This window comes from Emydura macquarii, unplaced genomic scaffold (genome assembly GCF_026122565.2).
Source record: "Emydura macquarii macquarii isolate MOO-44397 ecotype Brisbane River unplaced genomic scaffold, CSIRO-AGI_Emac_v2 contig_2308, whole genome shotgun sequence".
Classification (NCBI taxonomy): Eukaryota; Metazoa; Chordata; order Testudines; family Chelidae; genus Emydura; species Emydura macquarii.
The window spans coordinates 891,140-900,345 of NW_027132445.1; positions in this window are offsets into that span (position 1 = coordinate 891,140).

Sequence of the window (9,206 nt, forward strand, 5' to 3'; positions counted from 1 at the left end):
CTATCTAATTAACGCCTTCCTAAACTCTAATCAAGACAAGTCAAAATGTATTTGAGCATATGCTAATCTGGTCAAATTAAAGCCTCCGGATGAGCCTACACTTTAACCTGCTCAATTTAGCATGTGCTAAAGTACAAAGGTGCTGGCTAGATTGAGCTAGATGACTAGCCTCTAAAGGTAGGATATTAGATGGTGTTAAGAAGAAATCTTACTGTATACCTTGGTGGCCAGATTTTTAACATTTGAATTGGGTAGAGGTTTGTGTGAAATGGGGTTTGCTGAAAGAGCAGGAGAACCATTTCAACAATTACCTCCAGGAGTCAGTCAGTCATGGGGTGATATGCTGACACTCCAGTGCAGTGCTTGTATTGTTATCCAGGGTTTCTTAAATCCATAACTTTACTCTCTGCGAGTAAGTATCAAGACCTAAACCAAGGGAAATACAGTGCTTTTGTCTGCCCTATGGCTGGCACAGACAAGTTAAAGTCAAGCGCTTTACTTTATTAGTCTCCAGCACTCCCATTGGAATGCCTTTACTCAAAGTCTCTACTTCAGTCTCAAGCACATACATACACAATAGGTTATAGAGCACCACAAACTAATAGTTACCCCATGAATCTGGAGTGGTTTCAGGTGATTCAGCTGCAGATTTCCAGTGGCCAGCCTTCTGCGCCTGGAGATCTTTCTAATGTGTGCACAAAGTGATCCGCTTGACCTAGACCCACAATTCCCCTCTTATACTCAAAAAGTTACAGAGACATATCAATCAAAAGTGTTACATAGCTGACCAAACAAAATCAATCACTGGGTAAAAAGCCGAGGTTACAAAAACGTGTCAAGTTAATAGTTAAGCAAGCAATTTCTAGCCATTAGTCTAGTTGTATGTTTCCTCATAATGACAATCCTAAAATATATCCAGACTTCCTGTTTTTCACAGAAGTTTGCCCCAGCAATATCAGAGAGAGGACATAGAGTCAGGTTCACTTCACGTGATTAGTGCCTACCCCTTCCCAGCTTGCCTTTAGTTATGCTAAATTTCTGCAAAGGCCTCCTAAATGGCTAAATGCAACATACAGGATAATTAGTAGTCCATCCCCATAACTGGCAGTGGCTTGGACACCTGGCTGGTTGCTAAAAATGCCCCTCTACAGTATCATGACATTTTGCCATGGCTAAACAATGATACCCTATGTTGATGCAACATTGTAATGTGAACATCACAATTCAATGTCAAGACACTGAAGCCACTGTTTTATGCCTTTCTGCAGCTTTGACACAATGTCTCTACTCTCTTCCCCAATGGCAAATGGGAGAGAATGTAAGACACTTTTCTTCTCCATTCCACCCCTTTTGGCTGCTTGGAGGGATAGGAAGGGATCCCAGAGTCTCCAGTTCATTTGCTCAGCAATTCTTGTGCTTCTCTGAGTGTGTCATACAAAATGGGGAGCTCTCCCTCGATCAGTAATGCACTTGGTCTGCCTGAGACTAGGCTGTTACCTAAGGCATGGGCTCTATGCACATTTTTTATCAGAAGAGAATACAGATCCTGGTCTAAAACACTAGTACTGTAATGAGACTTTGTAATTTAGGTTTAGGAAAAGCAGACATAGAACTGATTATACACTACAATTATACACTGGCTCATTTGACCAGGCAACAATATCAGGAAGTACTTTAACCAGGGCCAGTGTTCAGGGATCCAAAGAAAAAGTGATGATTGTACAAGGACTTGTGGGGACGGATGGTAAGAACTGGGAAGGAGCTGGAAAGATTCCTTGGGAGAGGAAGAAGGTGCTGCTACTGGGAAGGCATCTAGACTTACTGCCTTCTTTGTAGATCTAGCTGCAACTCCAGAGTCCCTGAACTGTGAGCCAGATTCACATGTGATTGGGATCAGCGAGCTTGCCTTTCTTTGCTGGTCATTGCTATCCCTTTGTGGCAGCAGATACCAATTTTGAGCTAGATTCCCTACTGCCCTGCTGGTATCTGAGAATTCTGCAGCTATGACAAAAGAAAAATTGTGTTCCTGTGTGCTTTGATGGGGCAGGAGATACTCATAAATAAAACTATTATAATCCTGCATTGTATTTCAACTCTCTACTCTCCAGTTTGACTCTAAATCTGCTATTTTTTTTCCCGGTGGTTTTTTGTTTTCCTTACACAGCACTAGGGTTCAGTCTTTGATACGATTTCGTCTACTGTTAAACATCCCCTTCACCTTTAGAAAGCCAGTCTTTGAGGCCTGTAAGGAAGTTATTTCCATTCCCTCTTCACAGAGTTGATGTCTTTTAACGTATGACAGGGATGCTGATGTGTATTGTGGGGGGGAGAGGGATGCAGGCAGCGTTTACCTAACTACAAGTACAAAATGCATTTGGATTTAATAAAAGTAGAGAGCAAAGGGATGGGACTTGAGCAAGAGGAAAGCCTTGATGGCTTTGACAAGCCTTTTCTTTATTCTCTTGAGCTAATTGTGTCATTTGACAGGCTGGCATCAGGGTACAGTGAAATTCTGACAGGCTAATTTGAGCTTGCGTTTCCAATGAAACGTACATACGGCACTCATTATATTTAGTGACAATCAGTGTCATTTTCTGCTTAAATGCAAACAGCTCAGTACATTTGTTCAGCTGCCTGTCTGTAAATGAAGCAAGCAACCCTTTGATGGAGGTGAAGCGAAAGAGGTGGGGGAGGAGGGCATTTGAACTTCTGATGATGCTCTGGGTGTAGAAAAGGGTAGTGGGTGAGCCTGAATATTATGCTGGTCTGAGCGAGCATGGAAGCAGGGAAGAGAAAGCAGGATAATTGCCACTAATCTTCTATTTGACATGATGAAAAAGTGAGAACGTTGGCTCTTCTACAGTAATTGAGCTTCAGGCTGAAAGGTCTCGTGACAAACTGTTGCCTAGTTAGCAGCCTTCTGGACTTTGAGTGAGCACAAAAATACCCGTCCTTGTTTTAATCTTAACAAATCTTTGATACTGTTTTGGATTTAAGTACACAAAGTAAAAATGGATTACGGATTTAAAGAGCAAACACAGAAATCTATGTGGTAGGATGGCATTGTATCAGAAAGGATACGAATAAGAAATTAGAAAACAAATGTGAGGTGTACTGAGTATACTTGACTAGTTGATGGCACTGTGAAGTATTGTTTTTCTAATCTGTTCTGTACAGGTTCTTATACCAGCCTCATCTCAGTAATAGCTGAGTGCCTTCCAGTGTGGTAAGTGACATAACTAACATCTGTCATATCTGTTTTGTGATGTTTCTGGGAGTAAGAGGATAGGATTTGAATGGAGGATGTAAGCTCCTCCTGAGATGGGGAGAGACTATTTCATTGCACAGGTAATACCATGCATCAGCAAAGATTAAAGACTTCTTTCCTTTAAAATTCCTTGAGTTGCAGGGCTACTTGAGTCACAGAGTTTGTATACTCAACTGATGCACAAGTTGGTTGATCTCTTCTTAATTCCCTCACAAGGGCCCAGAGAAATCTGCAGACATTCAATTTCTGACTTTCAGTCAAATTTCATTAAATGCAATGCACACTGTGTAGAAATGTGCTTATATAGTCAGAAAAGGGATCAGGTGAAAATGACGCTCTCTTAAGCAACAGATCATCTCCACATAGAGGTATAATTATATTTGTTGATTTTGATTATTAGATTTTCACTAATTTTTACACTTGGCAGACAGAATTGGGTTCTATGCTGGCTCACATATCATCGTAATGATTGCTAACCAAGTTCCATTTGCAGAATTTTTAATAGTAGTGATAAAGTGGGGGAAAAAAACCCCAACAAAACTTGAAAGTCAGTTCCCACACTGCCATTGTAGAGCTAGGATTAGTTTTCTTTTAATGTCATCTTTTACATGTAATCTGAGCAAATTTGTTCTGATCTCATTGAAAAGCTAAAAACAGGAACCCTATGATACTATATTGGGAAACAATAACTTTTTGGAGTAGAACTGCACTGTACATTAAAAATTTTGGTTTCCAATAATGTAGTTATTTAAGTTTAGGACACAGTCCTCCTCTTTGTTACATCAGCTTTACCCTGGTATAACTCTATAAATCTGGAGTGACAGCGGAATAAAATTGGTGTAATAGACTGGAGAATTGTGACCTTGCTCCGCTCTCTAACTTCTAAAATTTTCTGCAGCCATCGGTGTGTGAATTTGCATCACTTGAAATCCAAGTTTCAGCCTGCACCTCTGTCAGTGCAATGGGTCGTACAATACAGCTGTGGAATACCTAAAGCTTTGGCTGCCCAGACCACCATTGCACAGGGCAGGAAGACTATTTAATTACATTTATAATGCTGTAATCTAAGCATCCTCCACTGATCATTAGTGACCTCCCCATATTGTGCAGATTACTTCTGCGGAGATTGATTCTCCTCCCAGTTTTCTACCCGATCATCAGTTTGTCATGACTGACTATCTTGTTGAATCATATTATCAGACAAGTGAGAGATCAGGGAGATGTAGTGTGGGATAATATTCCTCTGTGTTAACGCAGGACTGCTGTCTACAGTGTATTTACCAGAGTTTAATCCATTCTCTGATCAGGCAAGCCCCATAGCAAAAGTGTTGTGAGGCGTACAATGACAGAATGGAGTAGTAACAGAGCCCCTGGTGCTAGACACCAGCAGTCCTTTTGGTCTCTTATTTTCATGAGCACTAAATTCACTTGCAAATTTAAAAATAGAGATTGACCCAATCTGCAAATTTTGGGTTTGGATCTAGGCTTTTGTTCTGAACCCTTCTCTTCTAAGAAATGAATCAACAACCACCTGTGCATAGGATACTTCTTTGACAAGAAGTATCTTTCTAAAACATGGACCTTCCCTAGAGCTGGGGAAAAGAATAACCAGTAACTCATTCTGTGAATTTGCACCTTTTGCAGTAGATGATCTTTGCAGCATTCATCCAGTGCTAATGTTCACAACAAAAACAACGAGAGTCCTGTAGCACCTTAAAGACTGACAAATTTCTGCGGGCATAAGCTTTTGTGGGCTGCAACCCATTTTGTCAGATGCAAAATGTTCACAATGATGCTTCCAAGAGAATTAGCTTGATTTTCCTCTGCTTTGCACCTAGTACGAAGTGGATGTACAGCGCTAATCACGAGGATAAGCGAGAGGAGAATTCAGACCTGGTAGTGCAGAATGCTCAGTTCCATGGCCAAGGTGTAATGTAAGGGCCTGATCCTAAAACCCATTGATGTCAGTTAGAGTCTTTTCATTCACTTAGTGGGTTTTGGATTAGGCAAAATGGACACGTTCACAAACGTTTAAATAAGTGACTTAGTCCTGCGTTTTGCCGTGTTACAAGCTCATTTTAATTATGTGCTAATATGATGATGCTGTCATTCAATATAATGTTCCAAATTTGAATGCTAATGCACTGCATTCAACTTTTGGAAAGGAACCTGTGCTTATCTCCATCACGGCACCTTTGTGTGACATATGTCATGGTTTGGATCTGATCCAACAAGGTGGTGTGCTGTAAACACCTTGTTTCCCCTCCAGTGTTCAGAAGGCTTCAGTGTAATTTATTCCAATCAGGATGTACTTTGACAAGCCAGCTGAATGGGATGCAGCTGTTGTAGTTAAATATCCCCCCCCTTCAGGTTTTCCCAGATGTCATAATCTTCAGAGTGATAAAGCGCTCTCCTCACTAGAGATACAGGCAGCTCTGCCAGTGGTTTGGAGGATGTGGGGGTGGGCTGGAAGAAAAAGCAGCCCATTGTGCTCATTACTGAGAAGAGCTGGACAATGGGTTTTGATTGGAAAACCCTTCTCCGCTGATGAATAATTAACACCCTAGGATACTAAACCTGATACTGATTGTGCATTTGATGAACATCTTAAAAGTTCTATATATAGAAACAGACATTTTCCAATAATATGAATCCTAATAAACATACTGAACTAATGAGCCTTTTAACGCCTCAGATGCTACCTGACCTGATCTAAAACTTGCTTGTTTTATGCTTCTGATCATTAAAGTGTTGAAACCCAATGTAGTTCCCTCCACTACTCACTCTTACTTGATGATGGGCATTGCAATGCACTTTACATTTCAATAAAGATACCTGCCCTCTAAGAGCAATCCTGAAAAGACAAGTTTGGCTTTTGCATAAGAGAGACCTTCAAAAGTAAGTTTTATGCAGTTAATATCTCTCTCTCTCCCACAAAACCAATATTTGAAGTATCTGCACTCTGGTAACATTTTTCAAATGTACACAACTGTAGCTAAAAGCTATTGTGTTTGAACTTAACCAAATAACACCTGTCTGATACCGGGAGGGGGTTCCGTATTGTATTTCAAGAAACAATTTAAAAGAAGTCTATTCTGGGCACCTCTGTCCTGATTCTGATCTCTCATTGTTCATATATCATATGTCTCATAGATCAGGAGTTACTCCACTGTAATCAGTTCAATTACACCGGAGTAAAACCTTTGTAAGTGAGATCACAATTGGGCTTGGTCCATCATCTTATGGCAGACAGCCTGTACATCAATAGCATTCTACCACTGCAGTCTGAGTGCCTCACAAGCATTTTCAAATAGAATCAATAAGGCTTGGTGTATTCTCTGTACAGCAAAGGGCCCCAGGAATTGCAAGGCAAGCCTTGCTAATTATCTAGTCCTTGACCCAAATGTGTCTGTTTGGGGTTCTTCTCTTCTCCCTGATTATTTGACTATTAGGCTGACCTGATTGGAGCTGTAGGACTTTCAACCACCCATTTAATTTGTGCTGCCATTTTATTCCTGGAGTTTTGCTCTTCCCTTGCTAATAGCAGATTTGTGTTTGCCGAATGTATCTGTACTAACTAGGAGGTGCTGCTGAGATATTCTGCAGCCACCATTTTCCCCCTAGACTGGAGATCTAGTTCTAATGCCATGCAGGGGTCAATCTGGAGGAACTTCTCTGAAGACAATGGAGTTACGTCTGTGTAAAACTGGGGCACGTGAAATTAGAATCAAGTCCTGAGTGTTCCAGTAACCAATGGAGTCCATGGGTTCTGACACCTGCTGCCTGACATGGCTTTAGTGCCTTGTAACCCTGATGCCTAGAGCTAGGAAAGCCAGCTCAGTCTCTTACTAGGACTCCTATGTATCACCTCGTTTTCACAAGGAGAATAACATCTCCACTGTTGTGATTCAAGCCCCTTTTGACTGCAGTTGAAAAGCCTAATCCTGGGCTTAAAACTCTCTCTATTTTTCTAGTCGTTATAATAATAATGGAATTCTTGCTGCTTCTCCAGGAGGTGCAGCATGGACGTACAGCCCCTAGGAGTGAGAGGAGGGTGTCAGCAAGAGGAATTGAAGCTCCTTTGTAGTCCCAGGGATTCTGAAGGTTCCTAGGGCCAATGCAGCTCCCAGTGTCCATTCGATTTAATTTATAGCAGCTTCCCAAGCACTGCTCCGTGGCTGTGTGTATATGGCAGGGACTCCTTCTCACTCCAACATGCCAATTAATGCCACTTGTAATGGGGATTTCTGTGACAGGGACTTCTGTCCACTACAGATACTTGCCTAAGACCACCCCTTCATTTCACAAAGGACAAGCAGCTGATTGTAAACTCCTATGAGAAATGCCCTGCGCCACATTCCAAAGAGTGATCCAGAAGTGAAAGGCTCTGCAGCCCACTACAAATCCCTTGAGTCATGCAGTCTCCCTTGAACTTTGCTCTTTTGTTGGCAGAATGTCCTGTGGGTAGCCGCATCACCTTTTATCACTCTTCTTTTTGCTCCTCATCTGAAAAAGAACGCAGCTCACTAATTTTTTGTTTCTGGACAAGCTTTTAAGATGTATTTGATTCCTCATGATGTCTCCATTCTCTCACTCTCGTCTCACAGTTTACGGCGCCTATTCTCCTTGCAATCACAAACCTGGAGGAATTCTTATGCAAGTAATGTGGTGTAGGGCAAGGATTATAGGTTCAGATGCAAATGCACAGAGAACTGCTGAATTCTGACTTCCCAAATCAAACTGTGAACTTCACTTGAATGCAGAGTTCTGCTTACAATTAGTCACAATATTGTCTCTACAAAGAAGCCATTACTAGGATATGTTTTAAAAAACGGAAAAATATCAGCAGGGTGCGCAGCTTTCAGATCAAAAAAGAATCTCTGTACAATGTGCCCTTATTTTCTGAATAGTGCAAAGGAGATGTTAAGGGTCACAGTTACTTACAGCTGTGATTCCCTGAGATCTTTCATCAGGATAACTAGCTTCTGTTTGCTGTGATCTGTCTTGATTTCTCCCTGCATAGTGTCCAGGCCTGAAAAATGAGGTGTCTGTATGAGTTAAGTTTTCAGAATAGCATGAGCTGAGCTGAGCAGAAAACATTATCATTTGGTTATTTCAAGAGAACTGTACTCTGAAACAGGACCAAAACATAAAAATAAAAATCTGCTTTTGGGGACTGTTTGTCACAGTTAATGTAAACAGAGATCTAAAGGTTAATTCAAAATATTTGCATTTTTCTATTACAAAAACTCCCAAAGTGCTCTAGAGCCACCTTGAAGGTGGAAACATGGTGGCTAGTCTGTCGCAGCAAAACTACGTAACAGTGGTTTTAGGAACAGAAGTGAAGAATGATTTAACTATTTGAAACTAAAAATGGAATTTAGGTCTGCAGAATGTAATTTCTTAAAATGGAGTTTGCCAAGAGGCTGGGGCTAAAATACTTACCCTTGTGAAAATTATCATGAGACTTTTAAAGAAAAGGCAACCAAATTTGCTCAATTTAGCAGTCTAAAAGTTCACCAGGATGACTGGCATTCATGTTCTGAATAAATTATGAAACCTTGTGAAGATAAAAGGCCAGACTGTCAGCTAAGATCCTAGCCCTTTGCTCTACCCAGGCTGTGCAAAAGGACTGCGTTCTGGCTGCACATGGCCAGCAGGGAATTTCCCTGATGCTGAAGAACTCCCCTCTGGTTTAAAGGTGTCAGAGGTGGCTCCTACCCCAGCCCCAGCCCCACCCCCAACGTACAAGATTTGTAAGAGAGAGGAGAGATGGAGATGGGGCATGGGGAGCTCTGCTCCGTAACATCTATCTTCCACTGGTATAGGGTCCATTAAGTTCCATTTGTGCAATAAGGATGCTACATTAATGATGTAAATTAGAGCAACTGCTCCTTTGCTCCAGCACAGACTGGCTTTCAGAATCACAAAGTTGTAA